The sequence below is a fragment of the Rhinolophus sinicus genome, linkage group LG09 (assembly GCF_036562045.2).
Source record: "Rhinolophus sinicus isolate RSC01 linkage group LG09, ASM3656204v1, whole genome shotgun sequence".
NCBI lineage: Eukaryota > Metazoa > Chordata > Mammalia > Chiroptera > Rhinolophidae > Rhinolophus > Rhinolophus sinicus.
The window spans coordinates 68,188,180-68,207,381 of record NC_133758.1 but is presented as its reverse complement, the minus strand read 5'-3'; the positions used below and the strand labels follow the sequence as shown (position 1 = coordinate 68,207,381).

General features: G+C 43.9%; 1 long non-coding RNA gene across 1 annotated transcript; it reads left to right on the top strand.

Annotated features, from left to right (window-relative positions):
* The first annotated feature begins 27 nt into the window (after positions 1–27).
* Positions 28–3,837, top strand: LOC141573185 (uncharacterized). Its single transcript, XR_012498854.1, has 2 exons — positions 28–235; positions 3,652–3,837. It is a non-coding gene; the product is annotated as an uncharacterized LOC141573185 (long non-coding RNA).
* Positions 3,838–19,202: the final 15,365 nt, after the last annotated feature.

The window sequence follows — 19,202 nt, the reverse complement described above, 5'->3', positions numbered from 1 at the left end:
GTCTGCGCAGTGAAGATCGGTGTCCAGCGCAAACCTCACGCACGGGGTTTGTTTGGCTCCCACGGGGTGGGGCAACTATCCTATTCCACCGGGTTCCGTTCACAATTCTCAGTTTTTAGATAGATTTGTACAATATTGATACAGGTGAAGCCGCGTTTCAAGGCTGTTGGAGGCCTTTTATTAAAATGGTGGAGAGTTATTGCACAACAACGGATTTGGACGACCACGATACGATGTAGGTATTTCAGCGTGTTTCACCAGTCTTACGGAAATTAAAGTTATTGTCAGTTATCATTGGAGTCAGGGCTGAAGGGTGTAGGAGAAAGGTTATACATAATGGAAAAAGGCTTGTCCCGACAGGTTCCTCCTGATCCCCCACCCACCTTTCCTACCCTCTTTTTTTGGGGGGTAGTTTGGGGAACAGTGTGTTTCTGGAGGATTCATCAGCTCCAAGTCGACCTTCAATCTAGCTGTGGAGGGCGCAGCTCAGCTCCAAGTCCAGTCGCCATTTTCTATCTTTAGTTGCAGGGGGCGCAGCCCACCATCCTATGTGGGACAAGCCGGCAGCCCTGTTTTTGAGATCTGCTGCTGGAGCCATCAGGCCTCCCCTCGCCTACCCTTTTGTACGTGTCCTCTACTTGGGGCGCTCTTAGTGTCTTTCTATAGAAGACTAATTCCTGCTCTCCCTTAAAGATTTAGCTTAGGTGACACTTTCCTCCTGGCACCCAGTTATCGGAGACCCAAGGTAGTGATCACCTTATAGATTTCCCCAATATCTTAGAAGTTCTTGGAGAGCTGGAATGGTGGCTGTTGGCACGTATGGTAAATAAGGTGGTTAACACCATGTAACACTTAGTAAATAAGGAGGAAAGGAATTTAGCACAGTAAGATCTCAATACCATGTTCCAAGTAATTGCCTATTATACTAACTGATTTTCCAAGCACTTACCTATGAATTAGCAGGTTCCTTGCCATTGAAGTTATTCTAGGAGGGTTTGATAACTGTTATTGAAGGTCGTTTTGGAAGCTAACCCTTTCTCTTTTGAGACCTATTTACCTCCTTATCTGCTTGCCAGAGAGTGCAAAGAACACATTTTAGTTTCCTTGTTGACAGAGACAATCTTTTTCTTTTTTATCCTGACTCCCACTCCTCAGTCCCTAGCACAATGCTCTCTGTCATTGGGCGCCTTGTGGATGATTGCACATTCCTCTTACTAAACAAAAAGGCATCAGAGATGCCACTCAGGGCTACATCAGTGGAAAGTGACCATGCATTTGATATCCAGTGCACCTGAGACCACTATAAGGAATACTCCAGGTCTTCCTACTTTCTTTCTTTCTTTCTACTTTGTTTTTGCACCTTTTCTCCCAGTTATCAGAGTCCCAAGATACTGATCTCCTTATAGCTTTCTTGCTACTCTTCTCTTTGTATTCTCTTTAGCCTATTTTTTCCTAAACTTTTATTCCCATTCTGTTAAGGATTTGGGGCTGGGCACCTGGAGGTGAGTTGTGGGTACTAGTGCTATTTGATTCACAAAGAATCAAATTAGACTAATGTTACTTCCAAATGAGACATACACTGCCAGATTAGAATGAGGTTCACTTTGCAATTTACAAACTAAAAATCTAATTCTGAATCTATTTATAACTTAAAATCTAAATTCTGTGATTTAGTAACCCAGTTTTGGCATTTCTCCATTTTTTCATGTTTTGAAGGTCTCAGAAATTGGAATTGGCCAAGCCCTTTCTCACATTCTGAGATTAACTTTCTATTTCCTCTGTTCTGACTCTCCTGGCTTTCTCTCCTGTTGTGCTTGTTCATGCCAGCCAGTGGAAGGCATGGTTGTTTCTCCTCTGAAAACCTTTAGTGCTAGAGTACACGCCTTGAACTTTATAAAAAGTTCCCGTTCTTGATCATGTGCCAGTAGTTTTTAAAAGATAGAGACCACTTGCAGTGAACAGAAGAATAGTATCTGGTCACCTGTCAGACTCATGCACAGGATCTGATTGGGCAGAACAAAGTAGGAGTAAGCTACAGCTGTTACCTTCAGTTACATGTAGCCCAGCATGTAACTGTCAGCTGAGCTGGGAGGAACTCCTACTTTCCTGAGGAGCTGGTAGTGGCTGGCAGAGCAAGTGAGATCTGATTAGGCAACCAGAGGGTTGTGAATCTTTTTCATCCTAAAAAAACAAGGGTGTTTAAACAATAGCATCTCATTGAAGGCACAACTGTTCAAAATCTGGGAAGAATGTTCAGATGACTGTATCACATTGACTACAATACTGATTATTTTCTATTTGTTTTTCAAATCTGAGGAAAGAGCCAGAAGCTTTGGGCACAACATGTTCCACTCTCTCCCAGGGCTGTTATAGAAAATAATATTTGTAATGCAAAATTATCCTATCTGAGGTATTATAATTCAGTCCTATGTGGTAGTATAATTATAACTAAGTTACCTACCTAATTTGTCATTGTTTTACTTTCTCTTTGCAGTTTATAAAGCATATGCCAGGTTAAGATACTTGGCACTTAAAGATGTGCAAGAGGTCAGAAGGAAGCTGTGTATAGGGAAATCGTATCATTGGCTAACTACAACATTCTTTTGTGTTTCTCAGTAGTAATACAAGGTTCTATTCATTTTGTTGGGAAGATAAGACTTTAGAACACATTCCTAACCAATATTTGTCTTTTTTTCCCCCCCTGGAAAGATAGTATTTAACACCAATGAGTACAAAACTTGAGTTTTGCCTATAAACAATTCTTTTCATCGATGAATGCAATAGTCATTTTAGAAATATCTAAAAATGACTCTAAATTTAGGTTTACAGAAAAGTTGCAAAGTACAAAGAATTTCTATATACACTTCACCCAGTTTCCCCTTTTGCTAACATCCTCTATAACCAACATATACACGTATTTGTCAAAACAAAGATATTCACATTAGTATATTACTATTAACTAAACTACAGAATTTTTCAAACGTCACCAGTTGTCCACTAGTGTCTTTTTACTGCTTCAGGATCCAATTCAGAATACCACATTTAATCTAATGAGGTCTTTTCTGAAGGCATGTTCAGGAGTGGAGGGAAATGAGTAAGACAAAGTCATGTTCCATTCTGGTGAAAACTGAACAAAATGCATGAAAAGGATTGAGTATGTGGTAAATTGTTTTGACGCCCGTAGCCCCCTCCTCTGTGGTTGCTGCCTGGGTGTCAGCACCTGCTCCACCTTGGTTCCCTTAGGTCTTGGTGTCCCAATTTGGGACAGAGGCCTACACATGATTGTTTCACCCAAATCCTGGTGTCTGCTCACACAGCCCTGGGACCCTACCACCTGCACTAAGCGTAAGTTTTCTGGAGAGCAGGGGAGCCCTGTCATTGCTACACAGTCCCTTAGAGCTGGGGTACACTTCAGTGGGTAACAGTGGGAATATGTTGCCAACTTTGGGTAAATCCTGCCTCTACTTTGTGACCTGCAGCAAGAGGTTTACCCTCCTAAGTTTCCATTTTTTTCATGCCCATTTTTCAGAGAAGTTTGAGAGTTGTAGTGAGGTTTAAATTTCATTATCTTCAGAGATCATACAGAAGAGTGCCTGGTACAGAGTTAAACACTTAGTAAAAGTTAAACCTGTTATTATCACTTTGTTCCAGAAACAGTGCGTGGATCAAGCTCTGGATTGGGTAGTCAAGAAGTAACAAAGACTCAATGCTACAGCAAAATTCATTTAAGGAAGTCAAACTTAAGGAAGACGAGTCTGTTGATAGAAGGAAAGAAATATGAAACTTGGAAATAGAATTCTAGAAAGCAAATAAAATGCAGTTTTTCACTACTGAAAACTCATGTGGGGCAAAAGGTTATTCTAATCCCCTCTGTATGCGTCCAATTTTAATCTATTTTTGGCTGAAGTGAGCATCGTTCTCATCACCATTTTAGCTCACATTTAACCAATGAGTGAACAAGGAAAAATGTTTTAATTGGTAGAAGTTAATTTTATAATAATTTTGTTGATGAATAAAACATCCAGCCTAAGAGAAAACTTACAAGAGTTTATTTGAGACAAACTGATGACAATTGCCGGGAAGCAAAATCTCAGTGGATTGAGAAAATGCTCCGGAAAATGGCAGTTTTGCAACTTATTTTATACTTTAGAATCAAAGGAGGAAGGTTACATGAAATCCATTGGTGGTAGATTAAGGGGGTGGGAGAAAGCAAAGTGGCGCAATCTCTGGGATTGGATAAAAAATAAATTGGGGAGACAGAGACTTCTTTTACATTGGTGGGTACAGGATAGTTAACAGCATTTTACAGCACATAGAGATGAAATCAAGGGACAAGAACAAAAATGAGGGATTCTGGGGGTGGCCGATTAGCTCAGTTGGTTAGAGCGTGGTCCTAATAACACAAAGGTTGCAGGTTCAATCCCCACATGGGCCACTGTGAGCTGTGCCCTCCTTAAAAATAAATAAATAAACAAACAAATAAATAAATAAATGCTGGATTCTGTAGTTTCCTGCTCTGGTGCGGTGGGTTGTGCCCTGAGGGGTCTGGAAAAAGGACTCTGACATTCCAAGGGTATGTTACCTTAGATGCACAAAGACAATAGAGGGGCTCACTTAAGGTAAAGATTGACCTTTGTCAAGGAAGCTACAGGCCAAGGAGTTGACTACGGGCCATGACCTATTAGTTAGCAATTTTTGTGTTCAGACCATCCTATGTGGTTACTTTCAGTCTCTGAGTTTGTAGGGCCTCTCATGTGGCCTCCCCTGAGCTTGTCAGGTTTAGTATGCAGCACTTTTTTGTCCACAAGCTTTGCAAGTACTGTAATTAGGTTTCTAAAGAAATAAGGTTCATTGTATAATTACTTTTATAATAGCATAACTTGGAGTTGTATAGCTACTGGCATTTTTTTCAGAGACCTGTCATAGTTTTCTCATGTGACCCTTGGGTTAAGAGAGGCTGTATGAATTATTTTCCACATTTTGCTGCGAAGAAAGCTCAGTGGGAAGAAAGCATCAGGAAGGGCCTCCTAGAGGAAGTGACACAGCAGTGACACATAAGAGATGTGAAGGGGGTGCCCCACGTGGATGGGGGGTTGCTGGCAGAGATGCAGCAGAAAGTAGGGCATGGTGATAGAGGAGACGGGAGTTCTTTCGTGGGGCCAAAATCAGTATGTCTGATGCTTTGGGTAAGGGGAGCAGTATAGAGGCAGAACTTTATATGCCAGACTAGGAGTTTGCACTGGAGTCTCTGCCAGTGAGTTGCTTTGAGACAAGAGAGCAGTAACATGATCAGATTTCAGTTTAGGAAGATCATTATGGCAGTAGTATAGAAGATGAACTCGGAAAATCTTTAGTAGATAGGGTCAAGCTGGTTGATATTTTCAAAACCTGTTGGACATGAGACCTCAGGTCCCAGATGTGGCAAGGAGCAAGAGGGGACAGCCAGTTTGGCACTCACTAGCAGCACAATACTGCCTGCAACAGAGCACGAGATTTAGATGCAGAAACCCGGGTTCCTGCCCTGGCTTTATCACATCTACATTTGTCTTGGAGCATTACCACTTAATTTCCTTTGGCCGCCTCGGAGTCGGAGTGTTTGTGTAGCACCAGCTTTACATATGTTAATTAACATGATGGAGTACTTCCGGCAACAAATCAGGATTTGGGGATTAAGACAAATGTGAAGAAGTTACAAGATGGTCCCAGAATCATATCCAGGGGTAGAGGGTTCAGCAGGCTGCCTAAACTTATGTAGCAGGGTGGATATGGGGATTTTAGAATCCAATTTTGAATTGCTTCTATCATAAGTAATTATTCCAAGGACTTCCAGGTTTTATTGTCTCCCTGGAAAGCAGAGTGTCCCTAAAGATTTATACAGAGATTTCAAGTTTATATTATTTTATTATACTCAGGAATCTCTCTTGAAGTCAGGTGGGAAGCAAAAAAAAATGTTCACTATTTCTGTCCGAGTGGTTTGTTTATTCTATTTGCTGGTATGGAGACTTGACTTCCTGCCAGGAAGAGAACAGGGTGTGATAGATCTGGGATCTTTGACTGAGTGTTGAAGTGCTTTGTTTTTAGCAGGCTGTACAGGATCTCCCCAGGATCTGAACTTCCTGTATTTAACATAGGAAGCCAAAGAAAGGCACAGTAGCCCTTCCCTCCTGATTCTGTAGATTTTGTGTCAGGACCCCTATGATCTGGGTGACAGTATAGCATTTATTAACAGAAAATAGATCACTGAAGATGAACATTTTTAATGTTGACGAGTCACATGTCCAGGAAGTCTATAATCTTATCGAAAATACAAATCAATCTTCTAACATGATAGGAAGAGAGGAAATAAAGAAATGCCTGAGTAGGAGCTGGCCAAGAAAATGCTGATGCTGATAAAATGATGGCAATGAAGTTTGTTGTTAATTTCTCTAGCAGACGAACGTTTATACAGTAGCTTGGTCTCTAGAAAGTTAACTGTAAAGGTAATTTTTGCAAATGGAATGTCATTTTAATACTTTTTAGGAATTGGCCATTCATTTAAAGGATTCTTTTGGAGAACCTCTTTGTGATCATTCTTTAAGCTTCGTAGGTTTGTATTTTTTATATCTCCACCCATCCCAATTTGTTTACCACAACAATCATTTCTAATTTTTTCACAAGCTAACTAAATTGGTTTTTGCTTTCTGAAACAATTTCTTCGATTATTTTTGTTTTTTCTACACAAAAGCAAGTTTTTATTTGTTGTTGTTCATTTGTATTTAAACTCCTCTGCTTTCTTTTTTCTCTTCATTGTTTTTCTTTTTTTCATTTCTTAGAATGACCAAATGACAAGAAGGCGGGCAATTTGTTGACTTTGACTTTGTTGTCAAGGTATAACCTTGAGAGGACAGGGAAAGCCCCAACCATTCCACCACCTGCCTCTGGAAATACACATACATCCCACTGCACTGTCACATGAATCCTGAAATGCCATCATACTGCGTTCCTTGTCTTAGGTGAAGAGCTTCATGTTTTAAAATACAAACATACTGGAAAATTATTGCATCCAATGGTCTATTACAGTATAACATTTAATGGAAAATTATCTTACTTTTTTCAACTGGCAGTGAGAAAAATGGGAGTTTTAATGGAAGTGTAGGAAAAAAGGAATAATCTTGGAACCTGGGGTACCATTGCAGGAGGACAGCCTTAAGTAAAGGAAAAAGTTCTGGGCTGCCAAAAAGTTGCAATAAGGATAATGAATGCTTGGGAAATACTGCGAAGAAGCCTCTCAGGACTGAAGAAAAGGGAAATGGGAAGCAGAAATAAAGCAAACTTGGATTCTTGCACAATTTAGGGAAGACTGAAATTTCTTAGCATATTTAATCAATGATTGCCAATAATCTGAGAAGAGAGACCTGAATACAGCCCTATTCCTTCCAGTATTAATCGATCACCCATATGGACCAGGTATTTTGCTAAGTGCTAAGCATACAAAGTGGAACAAGATATTCGTCCTCAAAGAGTTTACATTCTAAGATAGACCAAAGGAAAAAAAAGATAAATGAAAGTATATTTTCAAGTTGTAATATGTATAATGAAGAACACAAAACATACACTTTTTATATTTTTGTTTTCTGTGCTACTCTGCAAAAACAGGTAAGTTGGCAACGACTGCAGTCTTCATAATCTACAGAATCAAGTACTGTTGACTTAGGTCTTATGTAAACAAATGAATTACACTAATTCAACAATGTGGATAAATCCTACTAATGAAACAATAAAACATTAAATGAAGAAAGTAAATGCCCACAATATGTACAAAATGATATAATTTTATAGAGTTGAAAACAACTAATATAAGAATATACTTTATAGAAATTATATATATATATATACATATATATGCAATTAAAGTATATATTTTAAAAAGCAAAGGACTTCTGGATGTTGGTTATATTGTGTGGAGAGAGGTAAGAAATGGGTGGGAAATGGGTGGGGATCACTTGTTTAGATGAAGGTTGTGTCAAGGTTCTAGCTTTTGTTTTGGGTGGTAGTCTTGCAGATACTTATCACATTATTAAGAATAATGAAATAAGTAAAAACAAAACTAGAAAGCCTGGGTTCCCTAGGAAAGAGCCTGAGGCTGGTGCTTCATTTGGAAAGTACAATCTCCGAGCAATGGTGATGAGGAGGTCCTAAGTTAGGAGGTTCTGTGTAAGAAACTATGTAGGATTTCCAGGGATAATCTTTCAACATTCTCAGAACCCTTTGAAATTCTCAACATCATAAACACCGAGGGGCTCCTCAGAGCCAATTCTACTTAAATAGGTGAGGTTAATCGCTGCCTGTGAATTTTGGTTTTAAGACAATACTTTCTATTTGCTATCTCCTTCCCAACACAATGCCCACCATCTGGCTACTTTTCCAGAAATTCCAGGATTGAGAATTCTAATACTGTGTTTCCCTGAAAATCAGACCTAGCCGGACAATCAACTCTAATGCATCTTTTGGAGCAAAAATTAATATAAGACCCGGTATTATATTATAAAGACCTGGTCTTATTTTACTATAAGTCTTATATTAATGTTTGCTCCAAAAGACGTATTAGAGCTGATTGTCCGGCTAGGTCTTATTTTGGGGGAAATAGGGTATACTGGTCTAAAGAGACGAAAACAGAGAAAGGTGATTAGTCATGGAATTGCTGGTGATAGAGGAAAAAGGGATATATCCAGAGCTCCAGAAAACTAACAAGAGTACTGACTGCAACTAGTCCACATACCCAGGAGAGTGAACTCACAACAGTTTCAGATCAATTACGCAGGAAAAGCGAGGAGGCAGAGTGGGGAACAATTCCTCCTGAACTTAACAGTGGAGAGTGGGGAGCCACTTGAGGTCCCTGCTTCCTCGGTTTTTGGGGAGACTGTAAATATATACTGTGATAGGCTACTGCACACAGTCCTAAATATCCTTTTCTGCCTGTGATCACTAAGGCCATTAGAAGCAGGAAGTCAGGTATATGACTTATGTTATTTTTATATTACAAGGATAATTGTGCTGTAGTTGATAGAATCCTGAGGGGCAATGTAAAATGTATTTACGCCTTGTTCTCACATACCCACTGTCGTGCGGGGTCTCAGCTCCTGCTCCCCACATAAGAACGCAGGACATGGTAAGGCCAAAAAGGAACACCCACGGAGCCATAGATAGGGGAGTCACACCACTATAGTCTCACTGGCGGCTGGGTTGGAGACACAGGAAGCAGGAGCCACACTATCTGCAACCTGCCGTCCACTTCTCTGCAATCCGCAACCCACACTCCGCCGCCTGCTAGCTTAGCCACGGCAGTTATATCAGTGGCTAATAGCTAACCGGTAACAGCTGATGGCCAACTAGTCACAGCTAATGACCATCTACTTCCCGAGCCAGCACCTTTCCATGTGAGGCCGAGAGCCTGGAAACTGCTCTCTGGGACTCTGTCTCCACAGCCACTAGTGAAAGAGGTAATAAGAGAAACATGAACTAGAGCAATCAAGTAAAACTATCTTCTTGAGCCTTTTTTGTGTGTGTGCCCAGCATTGTTTTGGGGGAACACATCCCCCACCCTCATTTCAAAGTATTCCTGTTCCAGCGGTTTGGCCCCAGGATGGGTATGTGATCCAGAATCTGTCAGAGTATTTTATCTTCCTAGTGACAGTGATTGGTTCATGAAAGAGTATGTGATATAAGTTTAACCAGTCAGACGTCTCTCTGGGCATTTTATCAGCTCTCCAGAAAAATACCCTTTCTCTAGGATCATAGGCTCTAAGAACTCTAGCGGTCTGGGGCAGCCAAAGTCCATCTTGCTGCCACATGGCGTCAACTGGAAGATGCAGACAAGCAGAGACAAATAATGGGTAAGGAGTGTGGAAGAGAGGTCCCAAATAATACTATATCTGTTCTAAGAGATCCTTGTGTCGATGCAGCTGAGTGGGACAGGTTTCTACCAGTCTCTGAGAATGGGGCAATCAGGGTTGTGACTCATTAGAAACAATCGTCCTTGTCAGGAGGAGCCAAGCTTTCCCAGGAAATTCACAGTGGAAAGGGACTGATCATAGCAAATAACCATACTGGGACTTCTTGAAGTTATTTGCCTTTGGGTAACTTCAAGGTTATAGCATCCCACGCTCCCTGAAGCCCTCCTATGTGCCCTGATGCTTATATTGACCTGAATCGCCCAATTCACCTGGGAGAAAGAGTGAAGAAGAAATAGCATCCAAGTTCAATATAATTAGTCTTCTTGTCTTTCTCATGCATCAGACTTTCAGATGTTTGAAGGCAGGTCCCGTATCTCCTACTAACTACTGGATTTTCAGGTGTAGCACAGTCCCAGAGCTCAGTAAGCCTTTAAATGAAGCACTGAATAGTGAATCTGATATGGCATGTAGGTATGGAGGCCTGAAATATTCAGTCTGAGAAATTCATTGTTTTGGATTAAAGCACTGCCTCTCCAAGCATCCTCTTAAAAAATGCAAATACTCAGAGGAGACATAAGGCATTTTTTGTCACCCAGCAATTCTTATGTTTGGCAGCTATCAGAACAAGGGCAACTATAAAAATTTGATTTTAGAGAATAATCTTAGTGTGATAGAAAGGATACAACTTGGTGTAACTATTTTGGAAAACAGTGTGGCATTACCTCCTAAAATTGAACATTCATATACACAAGACCCAACAATTCACTTTTGAGAAATTGATCCAAGGGAGACATGTGCAGGTATACAACAGGAGATAAGCAAGAATGTTCATAGCTGCAATGATCACAATGCAAAAACCCGGAAACAAGTCAAATGCCCATCAGGAGAGTGGATGGATGAATTGTGATATGTTCACACAATGAAATATCATGGCAATAAAAACAAATGAACTACACTAAGTCACAACAATGTGGATAAATCCTAGTAATAAAACAATAAAACATTAAGTGAAGAAAGTAAATGTCCAGAATATATAAAATATATAATTTTTATAGAGTTGAAAACAACTAAATAAGAATATACTTTATAGACATATATAGATATATATGCAGTTAAAGTACATATTTTAAAAAGCAAAGGAGTTCTTGATGACAGTTATATTGTGTGGAAAGAGGCGGGCAATGGGGTGGGGATCACATGTTTAGATGAAGGTTGTGTCAAGGTTCTAGCTTTTGTTTTGGGTGGTAGTCTTGCAGGTATTTATCACATTATTAAGAATAATGAAATAAGTAAAAACAAAACTAGAAAGCCTGGGTTCCCTTGGAAAGAGCCTGAGGCTGGTGCTTCATTTGGAAAGTACAATCTCAGAGCAATCATGGTGAGGAAAAAGTGAAGGGAGGCAGGGAAGGATGGGCATCAATTCCAGGGGACACCTTAACGTTGCTTCACGAGGAGCTCTGAAGACACGGCCAGTATGTGGGCAGTTGTGTCTCTTCAGCTACATGGAAAGCCTTCATGGAGGATGTCCAGAGCGACCGTGCTTTGGAGCAGTCCTTGGGAGGGAGGAGGAAGAGGAAAATTGTGGTCTCTCCAATGGGAAGTGACTTTCCTGGGAACCACTTCTGGGTTGCTTCTCTGGCTTGCCTCTAGGTGGCAGAAGCAGATCCCACAGCCTGTTTTAGGTAAATCCAGAATGGTGGGAGGAGCCAAAATTTCAGGGCCTGTAGCTTTATCAGGCCAGCTGTCCCGTGGCAGCAAGGGGAGGGTCCTGACCCTCCCAGGCAAGACTCTGGTTGGCCCGCCATGCAACAAGTTCCTGGGCTGTGGAAGCAACTGAGTCAGAGCTGGTGGCCAAGGGTCCAGGCCAGAATGGCACGGAGAGAATCTAAAAGGTGCATAAGATGTGTCCCATGTGAGTAGGAGCTTGGGAGTCGAAGCCAGGTTTAAAACCCTTTGTGAATCTGGATAAATTCCTTAACTTCCCTTAAGCCTCATGGAATATGAGAATAATGATAACTGTTGTGAGAATTCAAAAGAGATCATGTGTATAAGGCAATATGCAGAGTCTTTGGCACCTAAGCAGTTCTCAGAAATGGTATTCCCGTTTGTCCTACCCCATGCCATGAAGCATAATTAGACAGTACTGGGATGGGAGAGCAGGTCTGACTTCTTTCCCCTTTCTTCTCCTCATTCCACCCCACCCTCTACCTGACCCTGGGCAGCCTAAGGGCACTGGCACCGGTGTTATCAGATGAAAGAGAAAAGACAATTTTTACCCCCTTCCCAACATTGATGGCCCTGGGCTTCTACCTTTCCTCCGCACTCTCGGTTTGAAAAACTATTGGATTTAAAGAGGCATCCCAAACACCGATGGGTATTTCAAGCAGGCAGATAATTTGCCACCCACTCCAAATGATATTCTTCAAATATTTGTCCAATATTTATTTTGCTTGGCGACAGAGTTGGCTCCAGCATGACAAAGGCCCCTTTCATGAGTGTGGTGGGAGCGAGCATGGGACCTGAGGTCACCAACAGCAGATTTCCAATTTATTTCAGGGATGTGTTCGCCATCCCCTTTATGACTTGCTACTGTGGCCACCTGTCCACTTGGTCATTCCTTTATGTTTTTAGAGCTTCTCAAAAGGGCAACTAGGTCAGCCAGAACTTTTGGTAGCTGATAAATATCATTTTAATTCAAGACCCCCCTTTTTTTTGTCATTTAAAAATATCCATTTTCTGATTTGCCTGCCTTATACAATTAAGTGCCAGTGCCTTTCATAACACCTCCATAGGCCCTTATGTTTGCATACATGCCAGGAACTAAAATAAATGCATACGGCTATTTTGCTGATGAAATGTAGTATTGTGTACAAGGTCTGCCAATTAAGTTTGCGAACTTGCCACTGTGCACTTACATTGGCTGCACTGTACAAACAGCTCGGTAAGGTTTCATAACCTTGATATATCAGTGTCTCACAGCTGTGTTCATGTTGATGTGTGGCGGTGTCTTGCGGAGAGGCATTCATTATTGTGTGTTTTCGTGTGCCGTCGTGAGAATATTTGAGCTTGAATTAGAGCAACAAACAAACATTAAATTTCTTGTTAAACTTGGCAAGAGTGGAAATGAAATCAGGGACATGTTATCCCAAGTTTATGGGGATAATGCCATGAAGAAAATGGCAGTGTACAAATGGATTAAACGTTTTCCTGTGGGGAGAGAACGCTTCACTGATGAAGCCAGGGCAGCCACTAATGAGCAGAACTGATGAAAACATCACAAAAATTCTGTGAATTGTGCGTCAAAATCATCGGCTGACTGTGAGAAGCATACCAGACCAGTTAAACATTGACAGAGAAATAGTTAGGAAAATCTTAACTGAAAATCTTGGCATGAGAAAGGTGTGTGCAAAAATGGTCCTGAAGGAGCTCACCAATGAACAAAAGCAAAGGAGAGTCGAAGTTTGCCAAGACCTTTTGGAGAGTCAAGATGATGCTTTGGGCTGTGTTATCATTGGTGATGAAACATGGGTGTACCAATATGACGCTGAAACAAAGCATCAAAGTACACAATAGAAGTCAGCCAATTCTCCACCACCAAAAAAGTTCTGTCAGTTCAAATCAAGAGTCAAAACAATGTTGCTAACCTTCTTTGATATCAGAGGGATTATTCATTATGAATTTGTACCAACTAGACAAACAGTTAACCAAGTTTACTATTTGGAAATGCTGAAAAGGCTGCATGAAAAAGTTAGACAAAAACGACCTGAACTTTTCTCCAAGAATTCATGGTTCTTGCATCACGACAATGCACCAGCTCACACAGCACTGTCTGTAAGGGAGTTTTTAGCCAGTACATAACTGTATTGGAACATCCACCCTTCTCACCTGATCTGGCCCCCAATGACTTTTTCTTTACCGGAAGATAAAATATTGAAAGGAAGACATTTTGATGACATTCAGCACCTCGAGGGTAATAGGACGACAGGTCTGATGGCCATTCCAGAAAAAGAGTTCCAAAATTGCTTTGAAAGGTGGACTAGGCGCTGGCGTCAGTGCATAGCTTTCCAAGGGGTGTACTTGGAAGGTGACCATAGTGATATTCAGCAATGAGGTATGTAGCACTTTTTCTAGGATGGGTTCGCGAACTTAATTGTCAGACCTCATAAGTGTGGGTTTTAATTTTGTAGTTTTAGATGAATGACTTAAAATTTTCTTTTCTTGTTCGTAATTTGTTTTCTAATGGGGATAAAATGAAGTTATGTGGGGGCTGAAAGAAACTCTCAAAGTCGGCTCTCCTTATCATTAACGCATATTTTCCTCATGCCCCAGCTCCAAGTTACTCCTCCTCAGAGCCTTTTTGGGGACAGAGTACATTCCTAATCCCTAGGTTTCCTCTCTTTCCTTTGAGCTCATTGCATGGCCTTCACAAACATGTAAAAAATTCTGAAGGAGTGACACTCCTGCACACTCTTGGCACATTTCCTTTGGCTTCCCCCTTCTGGCTCACTTCCTATATCCACGGATCCAGCTGGCCCCAATTTCTTTCTAGTGGGCAGTGGGCAAGAGAGTAAGAAGTCATTTAAAGACTTCACACCCCTGACTCAAGTATTACTGGTGGAATGATTTTTCTGCCTGTCCCCCAGGTGCAAAGCCTGGAATTCTACTACTGGAACTTCTTTCCTTTGGCTAAATGTTGACTGTCCCTAAAAGATCAATGTACTGGAGGACTGGCGTTGAAGGTCCTAAGTCACCCTTGTCTTTGTTGTGACTGGAGAGCTGGTTGGGTCAGAGGAGGCTCTGAGGACAGCTGGGGGGTGGAGGAGGACGAGATGCTGTAATTAGGTGGCTCAGGACGCAGGGAGAGCTGCCACTTTGATAGGAGCCACCTGGGCTTGCTTACAGGTGGCACATATCATTTTGTCCTTGATTTCTCCCTCTTGCTGGCATAGCTGCTCCCTGCCTTTAACTTTCAAATTCGAGATGTTTATTTATGGTAGCAAGGGAAAATACTGTAGGTTACCGAAATCAGCAGAGGTTAGAAAATCCATAAAAAATAAATAGCAGAAAAGTGTCACCCAAAACTCAATATTTTTTTTAAAAAGTTAAATATTAAAAAAAACGTGAGACCCAAGAAAAAAAAGGCTTCTCAAAGGAAGAAAACATGTGTTTTCAAAAGAAACATATTTTCTACCCTGTCTTTTTAATTTTTTTTCTTGCTCTGTGACATTAGGCCATCTTTTATGAAGGTCATCTGTTATGAAAATCAATAACTTTAACTAATGTTAGTATGTCTCCTGAGGCGATGTGAGATAATATGGTAAGTAAATAGCGGAGTTGCTGAATCAAAGGAAGGGATCATTCAGGACCGCAATTAGCCCAGCATGGTGTTCCCTTTTAATCAGATTCCTCACTCTGTGGGGCTTGCCCTTTGGCCTGAACTTCATTGAGCTGCTGGATTAAAGGCGTGAGAGTTGAGCTTCATTTCCTTCCATTTCTACTCTTAGAGCATCCATTGCTCCTTTTATCGATTGTCAGGACCAGTCCTAGAAAATGTTGAGAATTGGGTGTGAATAATAATTACTATTATACGGTTCTCTGTAGTTTGCAAAGCACTTTACATGCTGTGGGGGCAGAGCCTCAGAAAGTAGTTCCCAGGCTCTCGGCCTCACATAGACAGGTGCTGGCTCAGGTAGTAAATGGCCAACTGTGATTGCATGGCCATCAGCTGTGGCTAGTTGGCCGTCAGCTGTAACCAGTGAGCCATTGGCCACTAATATAACTGCTGTGGCTACGCCAGCAAGAGAAGAGAGAGAAAAAAGAATGGGGGCTAGCAAGAAGATGGCGGCTGGGCTGGCAAGCGTGGATGGTGGTTTGCGGACAGTGTGGATCCAGCCTCCAGTGAGAGTATAGTGCCGCCAGAGAGAATATAGTGATATGACTCCCCTACCTATGGCTCCGTGGGTGTTCCTTTTTGGCCTCACCATATCCTGCGTTCTTGTGTGGGGAGCGGGAGCAGAGACCCCGCAGGCCGCCCTGCACGACAAATGGCGCAGCGAGCAGGGTCTCCCGCATGACAAATGGCGCAGCGAGCAGGGTATGGTGCCAGCCAAAGCTCTCCAAAGGACGGTGGAGCAGTTTGTGTGTATGAACACTCAGTCTCAGGAAGACCAGGAGGAGCAGCTGCCGGAGAGCTGGACCCCCGTGGAGGGGTGGGAGGACGTGGACGGTTCTCCCACCAGCACAGGAAAAGCCATGCAGCTGCTGGAGAGATGGAGCCCCGTGGAGAGGTGGAAAGATGTGGACGGTTCCCCAACCAGCACAGGCCGGAGAAAGCAAAGGTCGTTGCAGCCCTGTGGGCCGGGGAAGTTCCTGCTCAGGCAGCCCGGATGCAGGACTTATAGTCCCAGGAGGTAACGCTTGCTGAGTCCTCCGTGGGAGATGAGGGTGAGGTCAAGGTCGTCCCTCACCCCCAGGACAGCCCTGGTGAATGACTATGGACTATGGGGAATTGCCTTCCATCCCTAATTTAATGGACCGCTTGACTGTTTGTTTGGGAACTGTTGTTAGTGGAACTGGGGGATATTTGCTTTTGTCTCTTGACTGGCCGCCATTGAGAATATGTAAGCACCTTGATTGTGAGTCGCTGTTGTTCCAGCAGGGTACCCTGAGAGGCACAGAGAGAGTGGCAGTGCCCTGAGAGCCCTGGCTGTGTCCAGGAAGTGTGGCTGTGCCCACAGAGAGTGGCAGTGCCCTGAGAGCCCTGGCTGTGTCCAGGAAGTGTGGCTGTGCCCACAGAGAGTGGCAGTGCCCTGAGAAATCCTAGCTGTGCCTGGGAAGACAGGTGGTACCCTAAGAAGACAAGGAAGTCTGGCCGTGCCCAGAAGCACTGGTGGTGCCCTGAGAAACCCTGGCTGTGTCCGGGAAGACAGGTGGTACCCTAAGAAGTCCAGGAAGTCTGGCTGTGCCCAGAAGCACTGGTGGTGCCCTGAGAAACCCTGGCTGTGCCCAGAGAGCCTGGCTGTGTCCAGGATATTGCATTCACCCCCAGGCTCCTCGCACAGGGCCCCTCGCGGAAGACGCTTGTCGCGTAGATTGTGAGGCGAGAGCCTGTAGGGGTGGAGTGTGGGGGCAGAGCCTCAGAAAGTAGTTCCCAGGCTCTCGGCCTCACATAGACAGGTGCTGGCTCAGGTAGTAAATGGCCAACTGTGATTGCATGGCCATCAGCTGTGGCTAGTTGGCCGTCAGCTGTAACCAGTGAGCCATTGGCCACTAATATAACTGCTGTGGCTACGCCAGCAAGAGAAGAGAGAGAAAAAAGAATGGGGGCTAGCAAGAAGATGGCGGCTGGGCTGGCAAGCGTGGATGGTGGTTTGCGGACAGTGTGGATCCAGCCTCCAGTGAGAGTATAGTGCCGCCAGAGAGAGAATATAGTGGTATGACTCCCCTACCTATGGCTCCGTGGGTGTTCCTTTTTGGCCTCACCATATCCTGCGTTATGTGGGGAGCGGGAGCAGAGACCCCGCCGGACGCCCTGCACGACAAATGGCACAGCGAGCAGGGTCTCCCGCATGACAAATGGCGCAGCGAGCAGGGTATGGTGCCGGCCAAAGCTCCCCGAAGGACGGTGGAGCAGTTTGTGTGTATGAACACTCAGTCTCAGGAAGACCAGGAGGAGCAGCTGCCGGAGAGCTGGACCCCGTGGAGGGGTGGGAGGACGTGGACGGTTCTCCCACCAGCACAGGAAAAGCCATGCAGCTGCTGGAGAGATGGAGCCCCATGGAGAGGTGGAAAGATGTGGACGGTTCCCCAACCAGCACAGGCCGGAGAAAGCAAAGGTCGTTGCAGCCCTGTGGGCCGGGGAAGTTCCTGCTCAGGCAGCCCGGATGCAGGACTTATAGTCCCAGGAGGTAACGCTTGCTGAGTCCTCCGTGGGAGATGAGGGTGAGGTCAAGGTCGTCCCTCACCCCCAGGACAGCCCTGGTGAATGACTATGGACTATGGGGAATTGCCTTCCATCCCTAATTTAATGGACAGCTTGACTGTTTGTTTGGGAACTGTTGTTAGTGGAACTGGGGGATATTTGCTTTTGTCTCTTGACTGGCCGCCATTGAGAATATGTAAGCACCTTGATTGTGAGTCGCTGTTGTTCCAGCAGGGTACCCTGAGAGGCACAGAGAGAGTGGCAGTGCCCTGAGAGCCCTGGCTGTGTCCAGGAAGTGTGGCTGTGCCCACAGAGAGTGGCAGTGCCCTGAGAGCCCTGGCTGTGTCCAGGAAGTGTGGCTGTGCCCACAGAGAGTGGCAGTGCCCTGAGAAATCCTAGCTGTGCCCAGGGAAACAGGTGGTACCCTAAGAAGTCCAGGAAGTCTGGCCGTGCCCAGAAGCACTGGTGGTGCCCTGAGAAACCCTGGCTGTGACCGGGAAGACAGGTGGTACCCTAAGAAGTCCAGGAAGTCTGGCCGTGCCCAGAAGCACTGGTGGTGCCCTGAGAAACCCTGGCTGTGCCCAGAGAGCCTGGCTGTGTCCAGGATATTGCATTCACCCCCAGGCTCCTCGCACAGGTCCCCTCGCGGAAGACGCTTGTCGCGTAGATTGTGAGGCGAGAGCCTGTAGGGGTGGAGTGTGGGGACAGAGCCTCAGAAAGTAGTTTCCAGGCTCTCGGCCTCACATAGACAGGTGCTGGCTCAGGTAGTAAATGGCCAACTGTGATTGCATGGCCATCAGCTGTGGCTAGTTGGCCGTCAGCTGTAACCAGTGAGCCATTGGCCACTAATATAACTGCTGTGGCTACGCCAGCAAGAGAAGAGAGAGAAAAAAGAATGGGGGCTAGCAAGAAGATGGCAGCTGGGCTGGCAAGCGTGGATGGTGGTTTGCGGACAGTGTGGATCCAGCCTCCAGTGAGAGTATAGTGCCGCCAGAGAGAGAATATAGTGGTATGACTCCCCTACCTATGGCTCCGTGGGTGTTCCTTTTTGGCCTCACCATATCCTGCGTTATGAGGGGAGCGGGAGCAGAGACCCCACAGGCCGCCCCGCACGACAAATGGCGCAGCGAGCAGGGTCTCCCGCACGACACATGCTTTATTGCATTTAGTCCTACCAATCACCCTGTGAAGTAGGCATTATTATTTAATTATTATTATCAAAATTTTGCAATTGGGTAAACTGAAGCTTAAAGAAGTGATATGACTTGTCTAAAATCATAGAGAAAGGGAATGGCTCTAAACTCAGGTTTTCTTGCCCAAGTCCTGTTGCTCCACAATTCACATTGATT